This window comes from Tursiops truncatus, chromosome 5 (genome assembly GCF_011762595.2).
Source record: "Tursiops truncatus isolate mTurTru1 chromosome 5, mTurTru1.mat.Y, whole genome shotgun sequence".
NCBI classification, from domain to species: Eukaryota; Metazoa; Chordata; class Mammalia; order Artiodactyla; family Delphinidae; genus Tursiops; species Tursiops truncatus.
Window position 1 is genome coordinate 121,661,395 of NC_047038.1, and position 21,653 is coordinate 121,683,047.

Below are 21,653 nucleotides of genomic sequence, written 5' to 3' on the forward strand. Positions count from 1 at the left end.
ATGTACTTTCTTATATTGAGGCATGGCTCAGAAAGGGGCCTCATTTGATTAGTGACAATTGGTCTCAAAAAATATAACAAAAAATTATACTAATATTTTATAAAAATTAACAAATGACTTGAAATATATTAGAATTATTTGCTGAACAGTTGCACTACAAATTTTATCACTTGATATAGAGTTTTATAATACTTAGAGTTGAGAATGAAGGGAATTTTAAAAATAAATTTTGATTTATATATTTATTTATCTATTAGTTTATATTCATTTGATTTGTTAAATATTTTGAATATCATCCCTGAATAAAGTTTAAAAGCAAAAGCTTTGGCATCAGAGAAATGCTTTTCTAGTCTCTAAATCTGTTTCCTCAACTATTAAATAGTGATAATAAATGAAGTAGGCATAACCTGATAGGGTCATAGTAAGAACTAAGTATATTACTGCTTGCAACACTTATTTCATTGTGTTACCCACAGTAAACTGTAAGTAAGTTAGCTATAAAAATTGTGAATGGCAGGGTTACGGCTCAGAGCTAAGTAAATCCCACTTCAAAGCCTATGCTCTCTTTTCAATATTTCATAATATGAATAAGGAGCCTCTATTAAAATATGGTAATGTCTTTTGCTTTTTACACTTCTTTGTAAGTGACATTCACCTTCCTCAACCAGAGGACCCTCTGTTTTGCATGGTGTTGCTATGTCAGGAATGCAAAGAAGCAGAAAGAATAAATGTTCAGTTTTTTACTTTGGAAACATTTCTTGAAGTTCTTTTCAGAGGCAATAGTTGTGGGGGCCATGGCTTTATAATGGAGCTTTGAAAATAATGGAAAGTGTTGTCTAATTTTCACTTTCCTTTAAATATTCCAGAACTAGAGTTTGGCTAAGAGGCCCAACTTTTATATAAAGTAGCTATTTATGGATAATAAACAAACTCAAAATCTTAGTAGCATATAATAAAAAGCATTTATTACTGATAAGTTTGCAGGTCTGCTAGAGAAGCTTACTTCAGGCTGCAGGTTTTCTGGGGAAGCTCTGATTCATGATGCCATTTGACTGGGGTGGCTCTTGGGACCGGTGGGGTAGCTGGAGTATGTTCTTTTCATGGTGATGGCAGAACTATAAGAATATTACTGTAAGAAAGAGAATAGGGAAATTGCAGGATAAGGGAATTTTCCTGCTACAGTGAATGAGAAAGCCCTTCCTAGATTGGAAGACTAGAAAAGGATAGAGAAAGGTAGCAAAGCAAGGCATTTGAGATTTGAGCACGAGGCCAGCTTCATGCTCTCCCACATTGTGGGTGAACTCTGGTAAGACTGGGGGTTGGGTAGTAGTGGTGGAATACATGGAGACTCAGGTTAAGAAATCCCAGAATTACTGAAGTATGAATTCCACTTCATCTCTGAAAGCCTGGGAGGGTGCCTCCTTTCATACTGGGTAGCTGCTGCAGACAGAAAAGTTATAATGGTATATTTAGGCAAAGAGGGCCTATTATCAGTCAGGGTCTAGTCAGGAGACAGAACCACACTAGTTATTTTGAAATAAAGTAATACAAGGAACTGTGGATATTGGAGAACTCCAAAAGGCAAAGAGGGAACACTAAGGTATCACGCAAGTAGTAACAAGCAATGCCACCATCCTTAGGCCTGGGAAACAAAGGGAGTAGATTGGAATTATTAAAACTTGAAAGCTTGGAGATACCTTTTGTTCATGTGATTCAAGTTTCTGAAGAGGAGCACAGCTCAGCTGGTGCTAGTGTCTCAGGAGCTCAAAAGAAAGGTCCCCTGGGCCTGGGGCACAGACCTTTGGGATCTTGGAGATAGTAAAAAAAAAAAAAAAAAAAAATACGTATATTAGAAATGGATTTCGGCTGAAATCCTTAAGAGTCAAAATTATTCTGACTAAAACCTATATTCTGTTACCCTCAGTCTTGCTTTCCTTACAGTATCTCACTGGAACAGCTATGAAAATTTCTTAGATTTTTACATAGTTTTAAATGTTTATTTTATTGGCTGTTAGTTTACTTGTTGGTATCTTATCATTCACCTAACCACTGGTGGAGGAGAGAACATTAAAGTGAATTTTCTTACTGCAAGTAAGGGATTTTAGGCAAATGATTTCTGACACACTGAAGAGTTAGTCGGTCACAGTGCACTTACATACTTCCTGTTCTTCCATTACATTTTAAAGTCTATAAATTTTTCACTTAATTGTCTAACTTCATTAGTTCAGAAAATGGCTTTGATATGCAAACAGCAAGCACAAGTGCTGCTGGATGCCATCTTCATCAAAGCACAGAAAGAACAGTGAAGGCAACTGCTAAGCAAAATACACTATGAGAAACCAGATTCTAGTAGCCTGCTTTTTGATTGTGTACAATTGCCTGTCAGTACTTACACAGATTGCGAGAAGGATGCAGTTCTGCAGTTTTATATTAGTTATTTTTAATTGCCCTACATAAATATCAGAAGTAAATAATAACTTCATGAAGAAATTATGTCTTTAAAATTTATTTATTTATTTTTGGCTGCGTTGGGTCTTCGTTGCTGCGCGCAGGCTTTCTTTTTATTTGCGCCGAGCAGAGGCTACTCTTCTTTGCGGTGCACAGGCCTCTCATTACGGTGGCTTCTCTTGTTGCAGAGCATGGGCTCTAGGTGCACGGGCTTCAGTAGTTGTGGCTCATGGGCTCAGTAGTTCTAGCTCGTGGGCTCTAGAGAGCAGGCTCAGTAGTCGTGGCACAGGGGCTTAGTTGCTCCACGTCATGTGGGATCTTCCTGGACCAGGGCTCGAACCTGTTTCCCCTGCATGGCAGGTGGATGAAGAAATGATTTTATCTTTACTCTTTGATAAAAAATTTTGCACTTTACTGTGTCTTGAGGATGAAATCTGTCCTAACTTTGAAGATACCATGTTCATTTAAAGTGATCAACAGCAAAATGGCTCGTATTCTACATAACCTCTGAGACAAGCTATTTGAGGCATTCATCGCAATCTGATTCCTACATTGTATATCAACCAGTCATTGTTTTATAGCTTATGTGAGAATTGAAAGACAGAAAACATGTTAAAAGTGATATGGAGATGACTAGTCAAGACCTTAACTCCATCATTTAAATCCTTGATACCAGCATGACTATATATTCGATCCTACACATGGTGTAGTGATGGCATTAATACCATTGAAACCTCTATATAATAAATCCATGACTAATGAAACATGACATTTAGAAATTGACTTCAAGTGTCTGTCTTATTTAGGATGCATGTATTCATGAGTTATAAACCTTGTTTCAGTATATTTAATGTTTAAGAATTTACTTGTTCTTAAGTGTGTTGTAGATTCATCCCTGCTTCTTAACTTGAGCATATTCCCTTCTCCCTGAAGACTTCCTCTTCCCAGCGTGCAAAAAATGCCAGAACATCGAGAAAAGAACAGTATTGTACTTTAGCTCAAGTGGCTAATTTGCATTTCTTATAAACTCTATAGCTAGTAATGTCAACTTCTTACCTCCCTCATATATGATCAGTTCTTAAGAGACATACCTTCTTAGCCACCAAGGTCATTTTTGCTGTAGGAGTATTTGACTCTGGGGCTCCCCTAGTGTTCCAGTTACATTGTAACAGACCCTGAACTAGAAATCGGAATCCTGATTCTCTTCTCAGTTTTTTATTGCTGCTTCCTAGTGAAATAGATCTTGTTATTTTTGCTGATGTACGATGATAATCTTCTTACATCTGTGCTATTTCCTATTTGTTTGGACATACTTTCAGTATCTTTACCAGTTCTTTTGCCATCTCTGTTTTTTTTCTCTTCTCTTTTTAAGTGTACCTGTAGAAATAGAAGCTCTCGATGAATCTGATGCCATTGATATAAAATGCAAAAGATCTTTTGTGAAATCATTTTATTCAAATGCTGCTATGTCCCAGTCCAAAATTTTTCTGTTTTCTTACTTTTTACCATATTAAGAGAATACAGGAGTCTCTGAAGAAAGTAAGTACATCCCTAATTCTCATCTATATAAAATGCAAACTTTTTAAAAATATTAAATATAATAATTGAAAGGAAAAATGAGATTTTATGAATTCTACTAATTGTTTTATCTTCTCTTAAAAAACTTACAAGACTTTTTTTAAAGAAATAGTTTAAAACTTCCATACAGTAAGATATCCTTAACTTTTAAATGTATGTAATGATTAGTGTGGAAAAGATATTCAAAGAAAAGTAAAGCAGTTCCCTACACAGTGGAAAACAAAGGAAGCAGCATGTAACAATGATAAATATCTCTGAGGACTTTCTAATTACCTTCTAATATGGTGTTTATATTTAGAAAATTAATTTACCCATTTTTATGGTCCCACATCCAATTCTAGAAGTATGCTTTTAAGACATCATTGCTTAATTATAAAAGAAGCTTTGGGACTTCCCTCGTGGCGCAGTGGTTGGGGGTCCGCCTGCCAGTGCAGGGGACACAGGTTCGATACCTGGTCTGGGAAGATCCCACATGCCACGGAGCAACTAAGCCCGTGCGCCGCAACTACTGAGCGTGCATGCCACGACTACTGAAGCCTGTGCTCCTAGAGCCTGTGCTCTGCAACAAGAGAAGCCACCACAGTGAGAAGCCCGTGCACCACAATGAAGAGTAGCCCCTGCTCGCTGCAACTACAGAAAGCCTGCGCGCAGCAATGAAAACCCAATGCAGCCAAAAATCAATCAATCAATAAATTTATAAAAGAAGCTTTAACAGAGTAGATTTTTAAAATCTGAATTTGCACATTTAAGCATTTCCCTAGGGTTTAAGACCTTTCCTATACCTTTGATTTGCTCTATACAAAGAAAAAAAGATCACGTATTAAACACTTGCCAACAATTTCCTAATGTGCATTGTAAATTCATGATTACATCTGTTTCTTCATATGAGTCTCATAGTGCACACTTAGGGGGCTTTTCTTCTACTTGTATTCAACTGATTTAATTAGGCAAGTCCCACTAACGTGCTAATTGGAAGATAGACTTTTTCCCATTCGCCTGAGATTAGATTGCATTCACAGAATCATAATTATTTTGATGGCTTACCACAGTGAAATAGATGAACTGTGTATCAGCTAAATTTTTAATGAAGTTAACTTTTTACTTTCATTCTTATGTAATTTCTTTCTTTATCTTCTGTATAAGGTTGTTTCTCAAAGTGTCTTTTATTTATTTTTTTCAGTTGTCATTCTCTTTCTAATATGTCACATCTCAAATACTTTAATAAAATTTTGTTGTATACTTACAAGACTGAAATTAAAGAAAGACAAAACAGTTTTGATCTGAAGACTTAATGCTAGAAAACAGAAGTAAGACAAATTATATATTAGAGCCCAATTGTGGTATAAAACATTTTATCTTATAAGTTCTTAGTATTTTACACATATTATAATTTCTGTCCATTTGTCTCCTTTATTAGCTCATCTAAGTTCATGATTAACACTATTATGACCTTGATGTGTTCCAATCACTGTGATAGTATTTGGGATATAAAGATAACTATGACCTTTCCTCTGGAAGAACTTCATCCAAAAGTAGAATTATGCCTTTAAAAAGAAATTCTGAGGAATATAATTTGTATTTTTTATATTATCTGGGAAAATTCCTTTTTCCATTTATATATATATTCTACCTATACTTTAATGTCATGATGAATTCCCAATTTTTTTTCATTTTTTCCTTAAAAGTCATTAGGTTCTGATCTTTTTTTCTTAGCTAAGCATTTTAGAGGTTTCTGACCTTCAGAGAAAAATATATACCAAGATCGACGTAGTTGCAATATAAGTAAGTTTGTAAGGAGATAACCATGTACAGCCACTTTGGAAAGCAGTTTGGCATTTCCTGCAAAAGTCCAAAAGTTTAAAATTCACTTGCCATTGACTCAGACATTCTACTCCTAGGTATTTATTCAAGAGAAATGGGAGGTATGTATGTGAATGTTTATGGCAGTGTTATTAACCAAAACCAGTATTACTAACCCCAAACTGGAAAAAGCCCAAATGTTCATCAGCTAGTGAATAGTAAGCAGACTAAGATAGCCATAAAATGTAATACTACTCAGAAATTTAAATGAATGAAATACAGATATACACAAGAACATGATGAATCTTAAAATCATACTGTGTGAAGGAAGCTAGAAAAAAAATTTACAATATATGACTCTATTTATACAAAATTCTAGAAGTGGAAAGTAACATATAGTCACAGAGACTATATCAGTGTTTACATGTGAATGTGGGTAGAAGGTAGGGTGGATAGAAGGTAGGGTAACAAAGGAACACAAGAAAGTTTTGGGGGATGGAAAAATGTTTATTATCATGATTGTTGTGATTATTTCATGCAGATGACATGCCAAAACTTGTCAAATTGTACAGTTTAAATATGTAAAGTTTACTGTATGTCAAGTATACAGTAGCAAAGTTACAAAAAATTACTTAGGGAGATAAGACAAATTGATCTATGTTATAAAAATAAAGAGAAAAACACATTAATTACAAACAAATATAAGTCATTAAGATGATCATTGCATGATTGGTAACCCCAGGGACTAATGGGTTTCATAAAGTGTTTCCAGTGGAGTTTTAAATAACTAATTTTCATTTCACATGTTCACAGTTTTAAAATGACTCCTTTATTTTGATTGATGAGAGGATAGAGTTTACTTTTGATATTTGCTTTTACTTTATGAAGTAAATTTCTTCATTGCAAAAGAGGTTAACTATTTTTTTTTAACATCTTTATTGGAGTATAATTGCTTTACAATGGTGTGTTAGTTTCTGCTTTATAACAAAGTGAATCAGTTATACATATGTTCCCATATCTCTTCCCTCTTGCGTCTCCCTCCCTCCCACCCTCCCTATCCCACCCCTCTAGGTGGTCACAAAGCACCGAGCTGATCTCCCTGTGCTATGCAGCTGCTTCCCATGAGCTATCTATTTTACGTTTGGTAGTGTATATATGTCCATGCCACTCTCTCACTTTGTCACAGCTTACCCTTCCCCCTCCCATATCCTCAAGTCCATTCTCTAGTAGGTCTATGTCTTTATTCCCATCTTTCCGCTAGGTTCTTCATGACCTTTTTTTTTTTTTTTCTTAGATTCCATATATATGTGTTAGCATACGTTATTTGTTTTTCTCTTTCTGACTTACTTCACTCTGTATGACAGACTCTAGGTCCATCCACCTCACTACAAATAACTTGATTTCGTTTCTTTTTATGGCTGAGTAATATTCCATTGTATATATGTGCCACATCTTCTTTATCCATTCATCTGTTGATGGACACTTAGGCTGCCTCCATGTCCTGTCCATTGTAAATAGAGCTGCAATGAACATTTTGGTACAAGACTCTTTTGGAATTATGGTTTTCTCAGGGTATATGCCCAGTACTGGGATTGCTAGGTCATATGGTAACTCTATTTTTAGTTTTTTAAGGAACCTCCATACTCTTCTCCATAGTGGCTGTATCAATTTACATTCCCACCAACAGTGCAAGAGGGTTCCCTTTCCTCCACACTCTCTCCAGCATTTATTGTTTGTAGATATTTTGATGATGGCCATTCTGACTGGTGTGAGATGATATCTCATTGTAGTTTTGATTTGAATTTCTCTTAGGATTAATGATGTTGAGCATCCTTTCATGTGTTTGTTGACAATCTGTATATCTTCTTTGGAGAAATGTCTGTTTAGGCCTTTTGCCCATTTTTGGATTGGGTTGTTTGTTTTTTTGATATTGACCTGCATGAGCTGCTTGTAAATTTTGGAGATTAATCCTTTGTCGGTTGCTTCATTTGCAAATATTTTCTCCCATTCTGAGGGATCTTTTCATCTTGTTTATGGTTTCCTTTTCTGTGCAAAAGCTTTGAAGTTTCATTAGGTCCCATTTGTTTATTTTTGTTTTTATTTCCATTTCTCTAGGAGGTGGCTGAAAAAGGATTTGCTGTGATTTATGTCATAGAGTGTTCTTCCTATGTTTTCCTCTAAGAGTTTTATAGTGTCTGGCCTTACATTTAGGTCTTTAATCCATTTTGAACTTATTTTTGTGTATGGTGTTAGGGAGTGTTCTAATTTCATTCTTTTACATGTAGCTGTCCAGTTTTCCCAGCACCACTTATCAAAGTGGCTGTCTTTTCTCCACTGTATATTGTTGCCTCCTATATCAAAGATAGGATGACCATATGTGCGTGGGTTTATCTCTGGGCATTCTATCCTGTTCCATTGAGCTATATTTGTGTTTTTGTGTCAGTACCATACTGTCTTGATTACTGTAGCTTTGTGGTATAGTCTGAAGTCAGGGAGCCTGATTCCTCCAGCTCCGCTTTTCTTTCTCCAGATTGCTTTGGCTATTCGGGGTCTTTTGCGTTTCCATACAAATTGTAAAATTTTTTGTTCTAGTTCTGTGAAAAATGCCAGTGGTAGTTTGATAGGGATTGCATTGAATCTGTAGGAGAAAAACCATATGATCATCTCAATAGATGCAGAAAAAGCTTTCGACAAAAATTCAACACCTATTTATGATAAAAACCCTCCAGAAAGTAGGCATAGAGGGAACTTTCCTCAACATAATAAAGGCCATATATGACAAACCCACAGCCAAGATTGTCCTCAGTGGTGAAAAACTGAAACCATTTCCACTAAGATCAGGAACAAGACAAGGTTGCCCACTCTCACCACTATTATTCAACATAGTTTTGGACGTTTTAGCCATAGCAATCAGAGAAGAAAAAAGAAATAAAAGGAATCCAAATTGGAAAAGAAGAAGTGAAGCTGTCACTGTTTGCAGATGACATGATACTATACATAGAGAATCCTAAAGATGCTACCAGGAAACTACTAGAGCTAATCAATGAATTTGGTTAAGTTGCAGGGTACAAAATTAATGCACGGAAATCTCTAGCTTTCCTGTACACTAATGATGAAAAATCTGAAAGTGAAGTTAAGGAAACACTCCCATTTACCATGGCAACAAAAAGAATAAAATATCTAGGAATAAATCTACCTAAGGAAACAAAAGACCTGTATGCAGGAAATTATAGGACACTGATGAAAGAAATTAAAGATGAAAGAAATAGATGGAGAGATATGCCATGTTCTTGGATTGGAAGAATCAACATTGTGAAAATGACCCTAGTACCCAAAGCAATCTACAAAGATTGACTGTTTTAATGTTTAAGCTTCTCTTATTATCTACAATTCTGATTATCCATTGTTTTACTTCAATTATATAATTAGAGAAAAATAATGTAGGAAAAATACTTTTACTTTTTTTTTTTCTATACTGTTTTCTTGGCATGCTCCAGTAATAGAAACTTTCAAAGACACTGGAAACTTAATAGAGTCCAGGGCTATTTCTAGATTCAAAGGTTCAATGCATGTAATAGAATTAATCTGTTAGTTACTAACTGGAATTTTAATTTTGCAAGAGATGAAAATATTTCTAATTCAAACATGTAAGAGTGTTTGAGTGGAATGTTGTCTCTGGGAAAATAAATTGGACATAAGGTTATAAGAATTTTGGTAGTAGGGTATTTTTGAGCAGTTTGAAATGAAAAAAAAGGCATAACATACTGTTCCTCTATATGGCATGATATTTTTGTAGTATTGTATAACATTACACCTAAAAAAGAGAAAGCATATGAGAGAATTTTTTCATGTTCACTAGTGCATTTTATTGCTCTAGTTTCCCTGATATTTAAAAAATATTATTATTAGTAATCCAAGTAAATTTTGAACACAATACTTTCAGACTAAGGGCAAAAAGAACTGTAAACAAATTATGAACTGTATTTAGCAGGTCTGATTTTCACAGTGGTGTAGGTTAACAACTTTAAAACAACTTTCCTTGTGACCTAGGAGTAAGCGAATGGGTAAATATATTGAGAATAAGGAGAAGTGTGTTTTTCACTGTTAGAGAAAGGAGTTATGGAAAGGAGAAAGTCTAGAATATATAGATAGAGACATATGGATATAGATATAAACATAGAGGTATTTGTGTATGTATGTGTACATCTTTTTATCTTTTCTTTCCCCTTAGCTCTGTCTGCTAAAAGGGCCATTGTAGCAAGGAACACACTTTATTCTCAGATCTTGGTTTGTAAAAAATCATTCCTCACTTAAAGCTTCCAGAGATCCTTAGAGAAATGGCTGATTTCAGGGCAGGAGCAGGAATATCTTGCTGTGTTAAAAATCAATGCACACTAAAATAAATAAATGATTGGAACATGTTAGAAGGACGTAGGAGCCAGCTTGAAGGTGCTCCCACGGGCTAAATCAGGGATAATTTGAACATGAAAATAATTAATGATGATAATGAATCGTAATCCATAGAATAAAACAGAAATCCATTAGTCAGCATGTCTGAACTGTCTTGAACTGACCGTGGTATTTTAATGTTTCTTGTTATTAATGTGCTCCCATCTATTCTCACATCTCCTGTAGTATTATAATTGTTTTAGAGTTGTATTTTTTGTAATTTTATTTTTTATTTTTTTTTAACATCTTTATTGGGGTATAATTGCTTTACAATGGTGTGTTAGTTTCTGCTTTATAACAAAGTGAATCAGTCATACATAAACATATGTTCCCATATGTCTTCCCTCTTGCGTCTCCCTCCCTCCCACCCTCCCTATGCCACCCCTCCAGGCTGTCACAAAGCACCGAGCCAATTGGATGAGGAAATTTTGACACAAGAATTTACCCATAGTCATATGGTTAGCAAAAATACAAGCCAGGGCTTGACCTCAGACAACACAGCTTCAGAGTCCATAATCTTTACTACTGGTGTACACTAAGGCCAGTGCTTAGTAAAGACTCAGTAAATTTTTGTTTGTAGGCTGTAAGATAGGGTAGCATTTATTTATTGATTGATTGATTTAACATCTTTATTGGAGTATAATTGCTTTACAATTGTGTGTTAGGGTAGCATTTAAAACAGTATCACTTAAGTAGCATTTTCTTTATGGAGGAAACAGTGTATCAAATTCTTTAAAAGAAGGGAAAGGAAGAAGTAAGGATATTCACATTTTTATTTTAGATGATCATTTTCTTGACTCCTCATGAAATTAAATAATATTTTGGATGTATTTATATGGCTGTAATCTTTATATGCACGAGTCTGGAAAATAGCAGTAGCACCCTTGGTCTTTAATAGCCCTTTCATCTAATTTTAATTTTGCTTGTTTTGTTTCTTTACTCAATCAACAAACATTTAGTGTTACTAAGAAATGTGCTACTAAATTTGTCACCAAATATAAGATAACCTGAACAATTGTTCAGTGTCACATAAGCACCATAGATCTGGAAGAAGACAGGATATTTAAAATATATTTCATTAACCAGGAAAGATATTTATAGGAACATTAGGGGAGAATAATTAGGTTTCCAGAATTTCAGATGTATAGTTTGTCTTTTGACATTGAGATCTACAGCTGGTGTGTCATAAAATGTTATTTTTGTGTATGGTTAACATTACCAGAACTCCTTATTTCTCTCTCTCTCTCTCTCTCTCTCTCTCTCTCTGTCTAGACAATCTTTATTTCCTGTTCTGTACCTTCTTTTTCTTAGTCACCTTGCTTTCTCTTCCCTCTTTTCATCTTTTTCATAGTTTATTCCCCTCTCTCATCATCTTTACTCTTCTGTGTCTAGATATGACCATAGTTATTTTTGGAGTAGGTAATGGGATGCTAAGATATTTATAGCTTACCGGAAGCCAGCCTGGATCGTTCTGTCCACTCTTAGTTTACTGTGGATGGTGGAGGCAACTTCCAAACATGAATAGTTCTATGACTTACCTACTGCCAATCTCATAAGAAGAGAAGAGAAAAAGACATGTTTCCTGCACAGTGACCTGCTAAATATTTCTGAACATGACCTTCAGCATGAATTATGGTGGGAGGGGTTTGCATGAGTGGGTGAGATCTTTGAGGGCCTTCTTGAAGCTAATTATAAGGTTATGAATACAACCCAGCAATTCTGACTTCAAGTTCTAAGGTATTTCAGTAGCACTACCTTGAAATGATTCCTTTTTTTATACAATGGGTAATTCTTGCCATACTGAGCATAAGTAAGTGATAATAAGAGTTATATGATTTCACAAAGTTTAAACATAAAAAAATTGATTGGATTCTTTCTTTCTTTTTTTGGCGATGCCCTGCGGCATGTGGGATCTCAGTTCCCCGACCAGGGATCAAACCCATGCCCCCTGCATTGGGAGCGTGGAGTCTTAACCACTGAACCGCCAGGGAAGTCTCTGGACTCTTTCTTTTAGATATTTCTCTAGGGTTAATCAACAATTTTCACAACTCTATTATTTAAATTACACTTCCTTCACAAATCACATTCAGATTTACCTCTTGTAAGTTTTCTAAGTTTATCAAGATGAATTTTAGTGTCTTATCCAAATCTGTTCAACTGGCTCTGGGAGCAATTATGTTCTTTTTAAAGAATCATTTACATTAACTTTCTTCCCTTTCACATTCGACTTATAAAATAATTTACTTTTGGATTTTTGTTGAATTGATAAAACTGAAGAAGTGGTATCTTGTCAATCAGAGCTAGTGTAACTAGTAATAATCTATGCTTTTTCCATAACTCAGTAGCATTAGCATTTACAGGAAGAGAAAGGCCATTTCTATTCACATGTTTTACTTTAATCTGATGAGATATACATTTTTTTCTGTAAAACCAGTGTCAAAGGTAATCATGAAAAGCTCCAGCATCAAAAGTAAAGGTCTACTTTTTTGATATTAGCAAAGAGAAAGAAATACATCTCACATAAAATATCAATCAAATTTAACTACCTGGAGACACACTGTAATGATTGTGTGAAAGTTAGTCCTTGATCAGTTTGAATGGAAATAGCCATACTTCTGCATCATTGCTGAGATTATAAATTACATTTGTCTTTGCCAGAAACCAGAGCATCTTTAGGGAAAGCAGTATAGTTGAACAGTTTTACACAACAGACATTTTATAAAGAACTGCTTATATGTGAGGCAAATTTAAGTACTGTAGGGGTTGAAAATACTTTCGTGGCATAGTGTCAGCCCTACTTTTATGGGAAAACTCAGTGATAAGGCCACACATGAGAGGGAAAGCTTCGAGGTAGACAGATTCATTCACTCATTCATTAGCCCATATGTCTACTCACTGATTAAAAAATGTTCATTGATCACTTACTGTGTGCCAGGCACTTGCCATCATCGAGGATACAATCATGAACAAAACAGATGCTTCCTTAACTTTCAAGAAACATACCTTTCTATGGGAATGAATGATATTAAAAAAAATAATTAAAAACTTGTTTAACTGCAAATGTAACAGTGGGTACAAAGTTAAGAGCTGTGTGTCTGAAAGCCTATTGCAAGAACAAATGGATTCAGGGAAGCTTTGAAACCCAAAGGATGAGCAAGAATTAGACAACAAAGTTAATAAGCCATGGGTCAAAATAGCTTTTTATATAGTCTAATATCCTGATAGTATTCTAGAAATGAATTAATTTTTTTATGGTTCTAGTGCCCTCAAAGGCAGCTATTATGACTGAGATTACTAGCTACCTACCCCGTCTTTATTCTTTTTCTTCCTTTTTAACAGAACCCAATTTTATTTAGAAGAACAACATTCCCAGGTAAAACAACTACTTTTTTAAAGTTCCCTTATAGCTACAGAATGGTTATTTGACACAGTTTTAACCAATGGGAAGAAAGCAAAAGTTACTGGTTTGGCTTCTAGGAAAGTTCCTCTTGGAAAGTGTTTCAGCTGTTAAACACAATTTTTGCCTTTGTCCTTTCTCTTCATTTCCGAAATGAGAATGCTACGGCTAAAATCTTGAGAACATTAGGATGAGGGTCACAATCTAAGTATGGTAAAACAGAAAGCATGAAATGGCATAGACCCCCAGTGTTACTGGGGATCCCCTAGGCTCCTGTATTCCTACTGTCAGTTTTCTTTAATTTGAGAGAATAAAAGAAAAATTAATCTGCAAATACGTAGGGTACATAGAATCCTATCTGCGGAAACCTTGCCTTCTCATCAGATGGCTTTATTCTCTTTCTGCTCTTATATTGACAAAGAAAGAAATATTCAAGTAGATACAGTATATTTGTTTAATGTGCTTTTTATATGTTTATGTGTCTATATAAACTATAAGTAATAGAAGAATTAAAAAATAGAGGATATCAATTCTAGCTAGAGTGATCAAGAATGCTTCATGGACGATGTTCCATTTTAACTGAGCTTTAAAATTGTAAAACTGCCTTCACAATTTAAAAAGGCTTTGCATACCAAGGAGAATCTCCTGAATTTTTTCCCATAGACACTCAGGAGCCAATGAATGCTTCCAGCAGATGTCTGTCATGTTTCAGTACAATAACTTATTTGCTACTGGGATGCCAATGATTTGAGACTGAGAGACCTGAAGGTTAAAGAGGCAGTTAATACAGTTGTCAAGTAGTATTTTAGAGCACTTACCAGGATCTTTTTGGTAGTAAAGGAAAGAGAGCGTTGATTTTTAGATATGGGGGAGAAGGGTGAAGAAATGTGAGAGCCGGCTTTCTATTTTCAGGCCTGGATAGACAAGGAATTATTGTAGGCAGGTGGGAAAGGATAGATGGTTAGGTAGTTGGGGAAGGGAAGATAATGAGTTTTATCTTAAGACTACGTGAGAATAATGATGTGGAAATGTACAGCAAACAACTAGAAATTTGTGACTTAAATGTGAATTATATAATGTTATGTTGGAGAAATTAGGTGAAATTAATGCTTTTATTGCCTACCTGATTTTGTCCATCAGCCGGTTTTGTTATTCTTTACTGGGCCTTGAAGTATCATGGTATAGCTGACAATTGTAGTTTCTTTCGTAAATCAGCATTAGGATAAAGGATCTCTTTCACTGTGCTGGGAGAATACAGAAAATGAAATCAATACTTCCTGTTTTTGATTATCACTTAACAATTAACATTATGTCACATCTATATTAAAATCTTTTTCTTTCTAAAGTAACATTCTTTTCTAAGTCATATATTTAAAGAGGTATATGTTTAGAATGATGAATATTAGAAATGCTGAAAAATGGCAAGGATAACACGTTTGTAATTATAATTTGCAATATGCAGAACAAAGATAATTTATCATCTGAAATGCCTTCTCTATAAATCCAAAATTAAACAACTTGGATAAACATATTGGTAAATTGCTTTAATCAAAGTTTTCTGCATATTTAGGCAAACTTCACTACATTTATGGCCTATAATTCTTTTCACCGTATATATTTGATTAAAGATTTTGATTTGAAGCTTTGATTGAAAATATCCTTCAAGTCTTCTTAAGTCACTTCACTAATTTGACAAGCTTCATCATAAAAGAAGCTCTAAGTGACTTTTTAATAATTACGTATTTGGGATTTTAAACTAAAATTTTAGACCAGAATATACTTAGCTATGAAATAACAGCTAGAACAAGTTACCCCAAATAAATAAATTTTAACCCAAATCATAGTTAATGATTTACTAAATCATGCTATCTAGCAGTGTGTGTGTGTGTGTGTGTGTGTGTGTGTGTGTGTGTTATGTGTGTATACATATATAGCTTACTGGAAGCAGAAATGGAAGAACAGTTATTTCTTGTAAGAAGTAGTTCTGGTTTAATTGCCTAGGATGTTAACTCTCGTAAAGTATATGAATTTCTCTCACATAGCTATTATTATTAGACCTGCTGTATATCGCTGTGGACTCGTCCTGCTGGTGAGAGTTTGTCTCCTAAGCACAGGAAGACTGAGATTCCACTCTGCCTTTGTGGCTCTGCAACTTCTTCATGTTGCCCTTCTGAGTTTTTGGTTGAGTGCCTGAGGTTCTCTTTTTTTCTCCCTGGAAGTCCTACCCTTTACAAATTTTCAACTTACTCTTTAGCTTCCTATGCCATTCGGGTTCAAAACTTGGTAAATATCTTGAGAAAGAGGCTTGTACTCTGTTGCCAGCCCTTGTTCTAGTGTGACTTTAGCTCCTAAGCATCAGAAGACTGCAAATTTTATTCTGTCTCTTCAACCCAGACTTCTGTTCTTTTGCCTGTTCTAGCACACAGCAAATAGTCCATCATAAAGAACCAGTAATGAATTTGGTCTCCCCTAGTCTTCAGTTCCTTATGATAGACTGTGTGCCCTTTGAAAGCTCCACTAGTTCTTCTTTTCCTTAGAACAATCTGTCTGCCTATGAAGAACCTAATCTTTAGCTCTTACCCTGACTTGCTAAATGCCCATATAGAAGAAAGCAGCCTTCAGTGTAAACTCAAATTAGAAGGGCTTTCCCCATTTTTGAATTTAGTACATAAAATCCTCTTTGCTTTCACAGATCTCTTATATGTTTGAAATTATGATTTTAACATTTTACCATTTTTGAAAAGTAAAAATGATTTATCAAAACCTACTCATTGGTGGAAGTGCTAGAATAGCCTCTTTAATTACAAATAAAACATGTTAAGACAAAATGGGATTTAGAAATAAACAGTCACTCTCACTTAATATTTTTAAAAATTAAATTTACCATAATAATATGATAATTAAAAATTTTTATGCACAGCTCCACAAATATATACAGCAAATATTGACAAAACTACAGGGAGAAACAAGTTCAAAAATAAAAATCTATTCTATTTTATTTATCTGTGTAGATCTATCTTTAAAAGACAGAATAGAGTTGACCACCTTGTGATGTTACTGATCAAGAAAAAAATGAGAAATGGCAAAAATAACAAATATCAAAAATGTAAAGAAGGACATTTCTGCAGATTCTTGAAGCAATAAACAGACAATATTTTTTCTTAATAAATTTGAAAACTCAAGACAACATGGACAACAGTCCTTACTAAAGAAAAATATAATCCAGAGTTAATATATTATCTAAAATGTCTATTTTTCAACCAAAACTCATTCGATATGCAAATATCAGGTAAGTATATTTCATACTCAGGGGGAGTATGAGAAACCTACTCTGGTAAGATTAGACATTGTATCAAACAGATGAAGATTTCAAAGCAGCCACCATAAATATATTCAAAGAATCAAGGGAACTTATGTTTAAATAACTGAAGTAAAATATACTGAGTTAGACAATAGGGAATCTCAATAAAGAAATAGAAACAAGCAGGCAAGCAAGCAAAAGAACTAAAAAAGAATTAAAGTACAATAATGCAAATGAAAAATTCACCAGCTGGACTCAATAGCAGATTTGAGATGACAGAAGACAGAATCAGTGAACTAAGTAATAGCTCGATAGAAACCATTAAATCTGAAGAAAAAAGAAAAAAAGATTGACAAAATGAACAGTTTCAGAGACCTTTGGGTCAAGATCACATATTCCAACATATATGTAATAATAGTCTCAGAAGGGGAGGTGAGAAAGAAAGGGGCAGAAAAAACATTTGAAGAAAAGATAGCTGAAAACTTTCCAAAATTAATGAAAAACATGAATATACAAATCCAGGAAGTTCAGTGAACTGCTAAGTAATAACATAAAGATGTCTAACACTCTTAGACATACCATAGTCAAACTGCTGAAAACCAAAACAAAGAGAACATCTTGAAAGTGAAAAACAATGTATTACATACAGTGGAAATAATGTGATCATGAACTTGTCATCAGAAAAAACGGAGGCTGGAACTTCCCCGGTGGTCCAGTAATAACGAATCTGCCTTACAATGCGGGGGACATGGGTTCGATCCCCGGCTGGGGAACTAAGATCCCACATGCCACAGGGCAACTAAGCCTGCATGCCACAACTACTGAGCTCACGTGCCTCAACTTGAAAGCCTGTGTGCCACAAACTACAGAGCCCACGCACTCTGGAACCTGCGCACCACAACTACAGAGCCCAGGCACCCTGCAGCCTACATGCCACAACTAGAGAAGAGAAAACCTGCACGCCACACCTAGAGAGAAGCCGGCACACTGCAGCAAAGAGCCCGCTTGCCTCAACGAAGATCCCGCATACCGCAGCTAAGACCTGACGCAACCAAAAAAAAAAAAAAAAATACTCTTAAAAAAAAAAAGAAATAATGTAATGGAGGCCAAAAATCAGTGAAATGACATGTTCATAATGCTGAGAGAAAAGCAAGTCAACCAAGAATTCTGTATCCAGTGAAAGTATCATTAAAAAATGAAATGTGAAGTAAAGACATCCCCAAGTCCTTTACCGTAGCATGGTAAAAGGAAAATTTATTTTGAGGCTAAAACTTGAGTTCAGTCTTTATTTGCATTGTGCATACATCTTGGGAGACAACTCAGTGATCAAATGCTCCATTTCTTGCTAGGCCTGGGGGGTTTAATTGTTGATGTTTGGTAATTAGAGTTTTGGAAGATAAGAGCATGCATGCAGTTTAATGTGTCCAAGGTTAGAGAGTTTATGAAATTTCATATGTCAAAATGGCAGGGAACAGGGATGGGAAAAATACTGAAATTTTTGAAATGAGGAGCTGGTCTTTGGGGCTCGAGGTCAGTTAGGCTTGGATTTTAAGTGGTTAATATAAGGGTTCTGGGCATGGGGAATTGTGCATGGGCTTCAACTCAATTTAACATGGTTAAATAAAACCACAAAGTATGGGAAAAGGTTTTTCCAAAATACAAACAGGGTGACCTGCCTTCCTTTGAAGTTGGTTGCCACCAGTGATTTTTTTTTTTTACTGCCTGATTCACTGTCTTCATGTGATTCCCAGCAACTTAACTACTTTGGATTTTGTTGTTATTGTTTGTTTGGGGCTTAAAATACTAGGAGCTTTGCTTTCAAATATCCTGTTGGTATCTTTCTGCAGGGAAAGGAGATATCACTGAGGGTTTCATGTAGTCCCACAACTAATAGAAATAATAATGCTAATAATGATGATAATGGCAATGAAAGCAAATACTAGTGCATGTGTCAGGTATGTTGATCTAAACAAATAGACTGCCAGATATTTCTGCAGCTAAGATGAGTTTATCTGAGATCAGCAGAGAATTGCAGTTTGGTGTCTGCAACCATGGTGAGCCATGTGCAACTCCCTGCAGGGCAAGGGAAGGAGAACACTTTTACAGAAAGGAAAAGGGAAGTTAGGAGGGCTATAGAAAACAGAGTCCATGGCATTTCGTTGGCTGAGTCCTTGCCAGGAAAGAAGAGGGTCTTTCTTCTTCCTGTTGGGCTCTGCTGTTGTCCCATGGTTTGAGAGCTCTCCCTCCTGATCTTCTGACTATATTTAATTGAGGTTTTTGTTTATTAATTTTTTTATAGATACCATTCTAAGAATTTTGCATACATCAATTATTTTAATTCTATGATTATTTATGTCATTTTTAGGTAGGGCCCTGGTTTTCCAGACGAAGAGGTCAAGACACCTTAGACTTAACTTTAATTTGCATTGAGACATAGGTTTTATTTCATCATTTTATGGCATTTTCCCTCAGTCTCTAATTGCTCTTTCAGGTTGTCCTCCCACTGTTGCCTCTGGGAACATAACTGCTAGCTCTATGAGTGCCATCACTAGAATAGAATTTTTTTTTTAATTCAGCTTCTTTAAACTAAAAAATAAATAAAATAAATCTAAAATGGAATTTTTAATGTTCTGTGTCTTTTTGAATAACTGGCTGCCAGTTGAAAGGCTGGCATTTGAGCCTGTGCCCTAGATTCAATTCATGTCCTAGGTTTTTAAAGTTAGACCAGGAAGATAAGACTCAGGTAATTTTGGCTTTTATGCTGGGACTCAGATTTTGCTGCAAAGCATGTGGAATTTCCCAAACACAGGAACAGGATTCAAGTACTGGGTTTAAAAAAAAGGATGAGAAATGTCTATTATATCCACTCATCATGTGCCTTCTCTGTGATGTACAAAGGATCACCAACAGAAATTTGATGATCTTATCTATACATACTATTTTTCCCTGAAATGGTGTATAAAGTACTATATATAGGTATTGTTTAAGTTATTGCTTTTAAACAGGGTTTCAGATTTGTCTTACTAATCCTAGGAATTAATTAATGCCTAGAAAATTTATTTGACATATTAATCTCTTGGTCAGATAAAATGAGAGTTGAAGATGAGTAAGAAGAGCCTAGAAACATCAGTAAAGGACACAGGTAGGGAATAAGTTTTCAGAGAAGCATAAAAATGCTATAAAAAGATGTGGTCATGATGAGGGTAGTATATTTTCACTTGGTAGAGGAGCCAGTGAATCTAATGAAATTTAGGGTAGCTAGTTTGACGAAGTTTTCTAGAGGGGAACACAGTGTTGTTGAAGAAAACTGATCACTTGTGCAGTTACTTACTTTTTCTTCGAGGCATTAAAAAAGAAAAAGAAAAAAAAGGTTCCTATGTGGCAGCAGCCAAACCCGTCAGTCATATCTAGGCTAGGCACTGGAAGAGGGACTAGGTGGTGACTCCAGGCAGGGTGCTAAGGGAAGCAAGAACAATAACAGCTTCTGATAAGAAAATGAAAATGCATAGTAGGGATAATCAAGATCTTTGTAAAGCTTTCCTAAATGCTCAGAGTACATTGTACTCATGATTTCTTTGTGCCTTTGTGCTCTCTTCTACTTTCCTTTCACATACCACAGAAGCAGCCCCGAAAGATCCAAAAGTCATCTTTGGAGCTATTGCTTCTATTGCTTATCCTCCGCCTGCCTTTACTAAATGTACTCCTAATGCAGACAAGAAGCAAACAGCTATTGACATTTCTTAGTTGACTTATAGATTGTGGCATTTGTGTTTGACACAGTACTTAAACCAGAAGTATGGGGTTTCATGTAAGAATCTCCTCTGCTAGTCATGATCAGTACTTTTACTGTATTTAGTGATTCTTTGGAAGTGGGAGATAATGTTTTTGGCTTGTGCTTGAGGGTGATAATAGGGATATAAGGAACAAGAGAAAGTATGTTTTATAAAGTATGGCTCCTAGATGGACTTCAAAAGTTTGCTTTCTCAGTATCCAAATTTGTTTGAATTATTTGAAACATTAAAATTCTTCTCTGTTGGTCTAGACCCTGATTGTTCAGTCTTGTTTTTTACGTTGAAATTAGCTTTTGTAGAGTAGTAAGATTAGCTAACCCTTTTGTAGAATCAGGAACTAATCTAAGTATTTTACTTGTTTTAACTCATTTAATCCTCACAGCAACCCAATGACATATAATATAAATTTTATAGTTTCCCCACTTACAGATAAGGACACTGGGGATCACAGAGGTTAAGCAGCTCTCTTAGGGTCCCACAGCAAGTAAGGAGCAGACATGTGGAACCAAAGAAGTCTAGTGCTAGAGTCTCTAACCTTAGCCACAATACAAGTCTCCTGCCTGCCAGAAAATCATTAAAACTTAAAAAGTTTGGTCTTTATACATAATACAGATGAACAGATTTGTTATATATATAATATGTTATGTTTTAAAATAATTTGAAGAAAATGAGTTTTATAAGTTTCCATTGAGGTAATTAGCTAATGGTTTCCAGGCATTAATTGTGCAACAAATATATGATATTTTTGATTTAATTTAGTTTAGAATTATTATTGTGGTTATTAATATCTGTGTGGTTTATGTTGATTAAAAATGTTAATATAACTGTAGAGCACGTAAAGAGCCATAAGTGATGAAAGGGGAAGCCTTTTAACTTAATTGAAATCTAT

At 35.1% G+C, this 21,653-nt stretch overlaps 1 protein-coding gene across 1 annotated transcript in view; it reads left to right on the plus strand.

Moving 5' to 3' along the window:
* The window catches only part of STPG2 (sperm tail PG-rich repeat containing 2), a 423,221-nt gene that overhangs the window by 36,714 nt on the left and 364,854 nt on the right, over positions 1-21,653 (plus strand). The window lies entirely within an intron of this gene.